This window comes from Nipponia nippon, unplaced genomic scaffold, assembly GCF_047370975.1.
Source record: "Nipponia nippon isolate SJK-2023a ecotype South Korea unplaced genomic scaffold, ASM4737097v1 scaffold_4, whole genome shotgun sequence".
Lineage (NCBI taxonomy): Eukaryota > Metazoa > Chordata > Aves > Pelecaniformes > Threskiornithidae > Nipponia > Nipponia nippon.
In genome coordinates this window covers 113,822,550-113,833,388 of record NW_028262358.1, presented here as the reverse complement: position 1 = coordinate 113,833,388, position 10,839 = coordinate 113,822,550, and the positions used below count along the sequence as shown (strand labels likewise).

Here is a 10,839-nt window from a genome sequence, read left to right as displayed (position 1 = left end):
CACACGCAAGCAAAGCAAGATAAGGAATTCATTCACTACTTCCCACCGGCAGGCAGGCGTTCACCCATCTCCAGGAAAGCAGGGCTCCATCACGCGTAACAGTTACTTGGGAAGACAAATGCCATCACTCCGAACGTCCCCCGCTTCCTTCTTCTTCCCCCAGCTTTACATGCTGAGCATGACGTCATACGGTACGGAATATCCCTTTGGTCAGTTTGTGTCCCCTCCCAGCTTCCTGCACACCCCCGGCCTGCTCGCTGGTGGGGTGGTGTGAGAAGCAGAAAGGGCCTTGACTCTGTGTAAGCACTGCTCAGCGGTAACGAAAACATCCCTGTGTTATCAACACTGTTTCCAGCACAAATCCAAAACATTGCCCCATACTAGCTACCGTGAAGAAAATTAACTCTACCCCAGCCAAAACCAGCACAAGTGCACATAGGGAAGTGGCTGTGGGAAGGTGGTGTGGGTTGCTCCTCCCTTGAGCTTGGTCAAATCCTTTCACAGGATTGTCTTTGCTGAAGTACCTGGGTGTTCTTGGTGGGTAATGCAGAAGGACAGAGACATCCAGTGTGTGCCTTAACGAGGTTTATCCTTGCAGGAAAAATAACCCATGATGGGAGTTGTACGTTGTAGGAATTAATGTAGCCGGCACGCCCTGGGTGAGCTTCACCAGGCAGATGCAACAATGACCCACAGCAAACTGCTTGTTGGCACCCTAGTGCTTAAACGTTCTGCTTCCTGTGTGATGGGGCCCAAGTCAGGCTGCTCTCAGAAACAGCATTTGGGGGAGTGGTGGAAGCCCACAGAATGGGGGAAGACATATAAAGGATATAAAGCTGGTTTAGGCACGTAGTATAAACCGGGAACGTTGCTGGGAAGGGACTTTAGTAACAGAGAGTGGATACCACCCTGAGCACCTTCCTCATGCCCCAGCCACGGGGCTCTAACGCAGGACTGCTTCCCTGGCCGGGAATCGAACCCGGGCCGCGGCGGTGAGAGCGCCGAATCCTAGCCACTAGACCACCAGGGAAGGCAGAAGCCCCCTGTCGAACAGATTAGATTAGATGAGAATACTAGTTTATCAGTCTCCCAGGGAGAGGACAATCTCACCTAAATTTAGCTATGTAAAATTTCTCTAATTTAGGGATTTGCGTTCCCTCAGCAGTCCCTGGAGAGAGAAAGGGAATTCTTCCCACCCTTCTAAAATACATATCTTCAGATGGTATGAGTCTCCCACCTGAGTTCCCTATTTCTCTACCAACTATTGTCAAGGTGACCAGGTTAGACTCGTTGCCGAATGTTAAAATGCCCAGAGGTACGTTAAATTAATCTTACCCTTGGGGTTAATTTGATTTGTGTAAAAATAGGCACCTAATGCTATGCGCATCACTTCTGTCAGACTAGAAGGGGCTTGGAGGGGCCTGGGAAAATCCTTGCAGGACTCTAGGAGATTAAATTGTACGGAATGCCTATGTTCGGGCAACTGAATGCCATAACGATGGTAGAGTACTCATGATGCCAAATGGGTCTTAACACGGTCTCCTTTTTTCATAGTGTTATTTTTTTTTTTTTTTTTTTAATTTCACCTATGGCTTGTCTACATCTGTTGCTCCTTAGCAAAGCCAAACCCAGCTGCATTTAAGACCCAATGTATTCCAGGCATTCTGACATATTTCAGTGGAAGCTGGATCAAGCTAGCTCTTGGGTTTTTTGAGATCTCAGTCCAGCCCTTCATACTGAATCTGTACGGATCTAAAGGAGGTGTCTTCTTTGAACTGTTTCACCTGTCATAACTCAAGTGCTAAGCTTCTAAGAGGAATCTTTTCAAACCCTCTGTGCCTTTACAAATATATCTGTATTTGCAATATATACGCATGACAAGTCAGGATCCACGCGGAACTCGATTCTCTTTCTACGTACATTTGTGACAATGAACAGTCAAAGACATTAATCTCTTCCCTTCTGAATTTTAAGAAGTATTATGGCAGTGATGATCGTAAGAAATAGATAACCAATGTTTTCCCTCCCTCCTATCAGTCAACATGCTCTCTTCCAGAATGAGTTTTAGCAGACATTGAATATATTTTCTCAAATGGAGCAATTTGTCTGTTTCTCGCATGCTGATTAAAGAAAATTAAAAACATTTCACATGTAACACTAATCCCTTACAGATTTGTTTGAGATGTATTTTGGTAATTTAGTCGTAGTTTGATAAATGTGTAACCATTAGTATATTACAAAGGTCACCAATATATCATTCATGCACTGATTGATTTAAGCTCTTTTTCTCTTTTCTACATTATGCCATAGATAAAAAACTTTTTTTGGCTTGAGAAACTGTTTCTGAATACAGGAATTTCTCGTTCATAATTTTTTCAAGTATAATTCTACCAAGCATTGGAACGCAAAAGGGAAAAAAAGGCTAAAAGGATTACAGACTGAAACTCAAGCTATGTCAGTCATTGATCTGTGAAAAATTAAAAACCAGTTTCATTTTGCAAAGAAGCTAATACTCTCAGGAAGACTTCATCTATTCAAGTTCCTGTGCATCCTTTATATAAACCCACAGACATACTTCCAAGATATGCAAACAAGTATATGTAGTTCATTAGAAGTTTCCTTAGAATTTTTTTCCCAATTAACAGGAGAATTTAAATTAGAAAAGTTATTTATCTTTAATTCTTCAGTTCTAGATATGTAAATACTATTCAGAATAATTTTCATAAAAGGCTGGTTAGGCATGTTGGAATGAATCAATTTTAAAAGAATAACAAAAGAAAGAATAGTTTATAGCTGGAAACATGCTGTGAAGAGTTCAATAGAGAATTATGTTGCACTGATCTGGGGAGGGAAAATGATGCTAAATGGCTTCTCCAGTGTTTAACTTCCGTGACATAAGAATACTAACCCAAACTAAACTATGTAATTGATCTATCTACAAAAGAAAACCTGGGGCAGACAAGAAGAGAGATTTGTACTGTGCAATAGTGACTACTGCAAAACCTCACTAATTTAGAGAGTCCACAAATCCAGCACTGGGAGTAGGGAACTGTCTCAACAGGGTTCAAGAGATGTTTAGCAAGATAGTGCTAGGTTTTAAGTATCTTCTTTACTGCTGCAAGAGGAAGCAGTGATTAGGGATCTCTCAGGAAATGTGTGATGGGGGTTTAATCCCAGTAGGGTCAAGGCAGGAATGAAGCAGGATCTGTAACTTCCTTGATGAGTGTTTTAATCATTGAGTGTATTGGACAAAATAGGTCACCTTCACTCTAGTCATGTGTGTGGAGCCTGTTAGCCATGGATGCTTTGAGAACCTTTCTGCACTGAATCTCTCAGCAGATTTGGGCAGAAAAAATACTGTTTGTAGTTTTGAAGAGGTAGGCATGAAGCTGATGTACACCATCAAAACCAAGGTGTTTATAACACTTTCATCTAATACTTTTGAAACTGGAGACCTGCTGCTTCTAGAACTGAACAGTAACTGCAAAGGATTTTGTGCATCTAAGTTATAGATACAGAAGTCTAAAATGGCAGCTGAAAAACTCAAGATAACCTTGTGAATCTAGTTTCACAAAGAGTAGATTTGATGGTGATCCCTAACTATACTGAATTCCATTATTTGCATAGAATCCAAGATACCAAAAATAAATGTATGCAGTATGACCGAACTACTTTATAGAAAGTCCTGTAGGAAGCACTCGCTGCAGTACTCACTGTAATCAGTGAAGGATTCAATTCATAAATCGGAGTGCTAAAAGTAGCTCTCCTCACATCACTGTCTACAGACACTGTAACCATTGCAGTCAAAAGAGATCTGAGGCTTTGTTCAGTTGCCCACAAATGAGTGTTTAGTGGAATTTGAGATACTCTAAGGTATACTGTTTGTCTTTCAGTTGCTGGTCCCAAAGGATGCAAATGTCCTGTACTAGATCCACCAGCCTCACAAGGATGTCTTGGTTGTTCTAGAGCATGTCATAAAGAATTAAGTGCCTATAGGTGGGCAATTGAATCAAAGATCTAGGTATTTACATCAGGGTCAACTTCTAGCAGAGTTCTAAGTTACACTGATTGTAGTAATTATATATTAATTGACTCCATGGGGATTTAGATATGTGGCATACCTACAGGTACCTATACATACAGAATTTTGAACTGAATTCTGCCACTGAAGCCTGATGCTGAACATAAGTGTAAAGGACATCATTTAAATATCACATTGTAGATGAAATCTTTTCTTTTTAAGAAGAATGTTGCTATAACCCTTTTTTTTTTCCTAAGCCTCTAAAGACACACAACAGTTGTATCAGACAAAAATATTAAGCATGAAGTTCAAAAGACGTGTCTATGAAAAGAAGGATATAATTTTTAAAATGCCTGTGTTCATTTATATCTGATGTAGGAATAAAAAGGAATACCTAATGAAGTGATGATTCGGCTAAATTTAGTCAACTTTGTTTATGCCAGCATAAGTTCTACAGAGCTTTCATTGACCTAAATGCATGTGAGCATATCAGTTATTCACTGGGGATCGCACTGCAGTCTTTTTTTCTGTCTCTGAATCCTGAAGCACTGCATAAATTAAAAGAACATGTGCTGAAGGATTTTTGAATTAAGACTCTCTTAAAAACAAGTTGACTGATTTGTCAGGCTTGCAAGATAAAATAAGATTGCCTTTCCATCCTAACCAAAGTTTGCTATTATTGCATAATTATTGTGTAAGGGAAGGAGAACTTCAAGATGATGTACAGTATTCATGAGCAGAGTGTTTTGATATATGGCAGTCATTTGTGGCACTATCATCTGTTTGACTTTCTAAGTTCACACATTATTCCACCCTTTACATGTTGAACTTGTGCAGTCACAGCCTTGTGTTTGTAGTGCATTTCAGCAGACTTATGAAAAATTTGGAAAAGCATGAACAATTTTTTTTTTTTCCAGAAGCAATTAATTTTGATTCTATCATTCTACCTTCTGTGATGCAGAGGATATATGTGTTTTACAGACAGATGCATTTTATGTGTATTGTGATTATAAAAGAACTAATTGATAAAGGAGGTTGTACTGATAAATAAAACTAATACAAATTAATCTCAAAACTGAAAATGTGTGAATTTTGTAATTGCTATTTCTGAAGATTTTGAAAAAGATAGGAATAAAAATAGTAATCATCAGAATATCTTTCTACAATGACAAAGACTTTGGACAAGATTTTCAAAATGTCTTCAACATTTTAAGACAAAGAGTTATTGGAAAATTGCACATGAAAAGTAGTAAACAGAGTGCTCCTCATGTTGATAACAGTTTATTTTAACTCCTTGTAAGAATACAATATAAATATTGTATATTTCATCATATTTGTATGATGACAGATGAGACTACTTGTTTTTATTAGGTTATGTGATTAAAAAGCTAGTCACAGTGAAAACAAAGACTCAACAAATATCCAAGGAACTATGACAGACCAAGGCACCCAACAAGTAACTGGATCAGTGAATATGGAGCACACCAAGTCAGCTACTCCTAAGATTGTCAAAGTAGAACAATTAGAACATTGTCCCTTGTCCCACCTGCCAAGATGACTCAAGGAAAGAAGTTCTCTTCCTCGAATGCCATACAAACTAAGGGGGATTATTTTTGAAAGGGGTACAGGACTTATTTTGGGATGCAGGCAGAAGAGGATTTTGAGGCGGAGCAGAGAGAATCTGAAGGTGGTATAAAACTATGGTGTATCCTCAGGGGACTGTGGGAATGTGCAAAACATTTAGGGGAAGGATCAAAAGTAGGGGAAGGGAGGGATCAAGTTGGGTCAGGGAGAAAAAAGGGAATAAAAAGGGCAAGTCATTTGTAAGCAGAAGCCTAGCAAACTGGTGGTTGATTACCACAGCCTGTTGTAACTTCTTATTAAATCCATTCTAAGTATTTTCTGTGTGAGTCACTCCCTGAACCTGTGTGTGCCAACTGCTCATGAACTTCAGGGTGGACCAGCCAGTGAGTAGGAAGAGATCCATATAGGGAAACACCCAAAGCCTCAGTCGGTGTGTGGGAATGGGCCACAGATATTGCATGAGTTTAAAATCTGTGCTAGTATTCAAGGAACACACAGATGTGTGTTTATGAATCAAGAGCGAAGGCATGCATATATCCTGACACCAATCCCAATTGCCCTGGGAGGAGGAACAGGATGAGGCCATCTGTGATGTTCATGTCTGTGAGAGTGCTGTGGGTGTCTATGTGGGTGCTGATAAAGGCACTGACCTCTCTCTGTGCTGGTTTGTGTGTTTGGCCATGTGTGCATGTGTGTGAGCACATGCACCAGCTGGGAATACATGCTCAGCCTCACTCTGGCACACAGGGGACGTGGACCTGCAGCAGCCTCCCTTCTATCACAGTGGGATGAGAGGAACCCCATGAGGATTCATATAACCATATGATTATAATATATGACTAAATATACTATACCATTAGCCTGCTTCCACAAGGTGCTGTGTAGCCTCAGCTCCACTGGCTTAATCTTAAATTCAACATTTAACTCCACCTATCAAGGAAATGCTAAGTAGTCATAGCTAGGGAAATAATAGCAACTGAAAACTGGCTCACCGCAAACCGAAGATTTTATTCCTTTCCTTTTCTGAGAAGAGCATGATTAAAAGCTTAACAAATCAATACATTTCACTGCCAAGGATGTTGGCAATGAACAGGCATTGAAGCAATGAGAAGATAGTCATGTGGTTCTAATGGTCACCCAGGACATGACTGTGTGTTGGTTACTTAGATGAATAGCACAAGCTGTTGGAGAGCAAAGGACCTGAGAGCCAGCCTGTGTGAGAGAACTTGTGCCTCTGCAGCTATCTCTCATGATGGCTCTCCATTTTAGTTTTAAAATCATTGTGCTTTTTCATGCTGCAAAGAGGGTGGGGATTAAAAAAAATGAGGGTGTCTCCATCATTGCATCTCTGAAACAAGATTACAGAGGGTTATTTTTTGCACAGAGTGACCAGGCAGAACAAACCCTGCTATTTCAATGCACATCTGTTACTGACTCCAAAAAAAGAATATCATCTAGGCAGCTCACACTACTGCGTTGAAGGCTTTAAATTCTTTATTAAAGTCTGTCATCAAAGTCTTGTCTTAACCCATTCCTGCTTAACTGGGGGGACCAGATGGGATCATATGTTTCAGATATTCCCAGCATGTGCAGTACTGCCAGAATTAACAAATGTGTACCATTTCTGCAGTTACACTGTTGACAGAAAACTGACACTCTTGCTAGAGACATTGCAGAAAGTGCTCTTGGAATTAACTTATTGACAGATACTTATCAATTAAAAACAATAACAGCAACATGTCAGAAAGTGATGCACTGCTGACAGTCTGCTACTTGAGCTTTAACTGAGAGATGAACTCTGTAAAGCTTTGTAGTATACATACATAGCAGGTTAGAAGGACCCATTTCTTTGATCTACTTAGCTACTTGCATGCATGTCTGGGAGGAGATGCTAAGTTTGGTGTGAATTTCTTCTACTTCAGCACTCAAAAGTAAAGGTCGCATATTACTTATTTTCTGTTTTTCTCTACTCTATGTTTTACCCTGAGTTTTAATGCATCTCTTGCAAAACTATCACTGCTGATGCCTCTGAGTTAGATTTTAGGATGAATTATTAAAAACTTAGCAGACTTTTTCCCCTCAAACTTCAACAGTCCATCAGATTCTTCCATCACCATTTCCCACGTCATGAAGCTAAGATTTTTGAAACTCTTCAAAATTATGTTATCATGCCTCTAAGAATCCAGCCTGATTTGTCCATTTATCTGCTTTCTTTCCTGATTTGTCTTGATCTGCAGTTTCCTTCTCTGGTTTCAAAACTGGTGTAGCTATTAGTATAGCAAAATTATAGAGGCTAACTCAAAAAACACAGTTACATATGCTCTAGGATCAAATTAGCTCAGTGAAATCAGTAGTTCACATCACTTGTCCTTAGGATAATGCTTTGGGACAGGATTAAGCAAAGTGGAAAGGAAAGTAATGTGTGTGTTATATACAACTAGGAATGTCGCTTATGTGCAGGAAATACCACCAGTAGACTACAGGTTTATTGTCTGAATACAGTCATAGAGGCCATAAAAGCTGATGGAGTAATGTACAAGTAGGGTCACAATTCCTTCAGGCCCGTAATCCCTGTTTATGGAGCACAAAGTAGCTGCAAGGCATGCTATGCTGGAACCATAATGCAGGTCCATCACTACACTATGGACCGAGGCAGGACTCCTTTTCCTTTCATTCCCATGTATCCCCTGGTTATTTGGGCTGCCAACAGAAACATCTATGTGCCCAGTTTCAGATATCCAAGCAGTCCTATGAAATGCAAAGTTGCTGAATAAAAGTTTTCTGGAAGCAAGGCAGAAGTCATGACTGAGAATACAGCACAGCACAAGCACCTAAGAATGAGGAACAGAAAGGGAAGATGAAGGAAAAATACCCCAGAATGCTCACATACATTCAAGGTATTTTGAAATAAATGAAAATTAAAAGCTGCACAGTAATTCACCCTGCCCAGATGAAAGATTTACATTTAAAAAGCACGTCAGTAATGCTCTCTGCAATAACTCCATGCCTCAGCATTTAACCTTGGCAATACGCTCTCTGTCTCAGATAATAGCAACATAAATAATCTCCTACAGTTGTTAGCAGCAAAATGGCTTGTTATTCTCTCAGATTAGTGGGAGTTTCAACATTTTTACATAAACCTAAATCAGAACCTTGAAAGTTCGTGAAGGGCAAATTTGGTGCATCAGTGGGACCATTTATTGGTTGTTATAAAAAAAAAAAAAAGCTTTGAACAAAAGAGAAATTAGGTTAAAGTTAATTAAAAATTACTCTTTCTGTTGTTAAAACACAAATCCAGTTAAAATTTTGCATTATCATGAATTGTAAATTACCAGGATTTGATGAAGAGCCCTATCCACCATGAATTTAAAAGGTAGAAAATTAGACTTAATGCAATTGAAAAACATAAGCTCTTAATTCTTTACTATTATAAACTAAAACTAGGATAAAACTTCCAATTTTCTGACTTAGAAGACAGACAAAGAATACAACTTCATCAAATATCCTTTAACTTCCCAATGTATTCCACAGACAGTTATCTACTGACTTCAAATTGAGTAATATCCATTAATATATGGAGGGAAATCTTAAACTCAGAATCTGAGACACATTGTGGATACACTGGATATTGTAAAACTGCTTTGCATTCTATAAAAATATGCCCTGTATTTCACTACTATTTTATTGAGCTTTACTAAATCTAGAACAGATTGAACTCATCAGGATACTTAGATGTGTGCACGTGCATGTATATCTCATATTAGCTGTTGATCAGGAAGGTGGAGTGGGCAATGATCAAGTATCAATAGCTGTTAAAAGACACTCCACCCACAGACCAAGAAGTTAATGAGTTTGGTGAATCATTGCATTGATGTGCTAGATTCTTGGTAACCAACTCTTGGCTCTTAAACAGTTCTTCTCCTCATCTCCCACATAGATCACCTGGGTTTTCAGTTTTCACTACAGTAAAAGACAAAGTGAGAAGTTAGACCTCTCAAGAGGGAAGCAAACACTGGAAGAGATCTAACAAAATGTAAAGTGTTTTTCCCAAGCCCACTCTGAGGATATGCAAGACAGCTAAAACCTTTATCAGCCTGTATTGATGTTGCCAACTCTAAGGTAGGATTTACAGCAGGTAATAATTCTGAAAGCCACAATCTGCATCAGAGTTAAGCAACGAGCACAGGGAAGAATATCATCCTCCTTTACTGAAAAGTTCAGTTTTCTAAAGTGCACTGCTAGCTACGTTTATTCTGCCTAGAGAGAGTATGAGAGAAAAATATGTGGCAAATGCTAGTTAAGTTGCTTAAAGAACTACTGGCAGGAACTCAGATGCTATGATGAGGACTGCAGAACAAGAGGCAATACAGAAACAGCAACAAAACTAATCTTCAGTACATGGCCTATCAGTGACAGGAAAGGGGAAAAAAGGGTATTGTATTAGTGAAAATTAATTTCATGATTAATGGGATTCAGTATCTATTTTGCTTTTGGTCTAGTTGTGTTGATTAATGTTATCAAATCTTTCTGTTCAAACACTGTGGCTGGATTCTCCCTGTGCACAGTTAAATCATAAAAGGGCCCATGCTCACTTTAATCCTTGTATCTTGCCAGCATGGTATGAACGATAGTGAAAATGGCACTACGGGTTGTTTTATTGATATTTTAATTGCAGTAATATACTTCTACTGTCATAAAATTTTACATAGAATTTAAACTCAGTGGAGCAATAAGATATAAACTGGTCAAAGGAGGAGATTTATAAGTAAATTCAGCAGTGAACTGGTAGATTAATGAAAAACAAAACATTCTGGTTGCAACATTAATCTCTGAAATGGCATTAATAATGTTTTAGAGGAAAAAATGATATTTTATATTATAATCAAAATTTCATTAGCATTTCAATAAACTGAAAGTCAGTGCTTTGCACTCCAGAAAAACTAATCACTTATAAGGTCCACAGTAGGTCTGCAGGCTATTTGGTTCATTTATTCTAAATGTGCATTTTAATGTTCCATTTTGCCTTCAGAAAAAATGAAAATTTTAAGATTAATCTATGCTGTTTGAGGGTGCTATATATATGGAGGAAAAAGGAACACCTTAAAATGTCCATCTCCCAGCTACTACGCTTGAAAGCAGGACCCCCATTTTGTTTTTTTCTTTAAGTAAAGTACCTATGCATATTTGAGAGCAAAGAGTAAAGGAGAGACTCCTGACTGAGAGTCCCCAGATTG

The 10,839-nt window shown here is 38.8% G+C and overlaps 1 non-coding gene across 1 annotated transcript; it reads right to left on the bottom strand.

The window, feature by feature from the left end:
- Nucleotides 1-958: 958 nt before the first annotated feature.
- TRNAE-CUC (transfer RNA glutamic acid (anticodon CUC)) lies at nt 959-1,030 on the bottom strand. Its single transcript has one exon. It is a non-coding gene; the product is annotated as a tRNA-Glu (tRNA).
- Between the last annotated feature and the right edge of the window lie 9,809 nt (nt 1,031-10,839).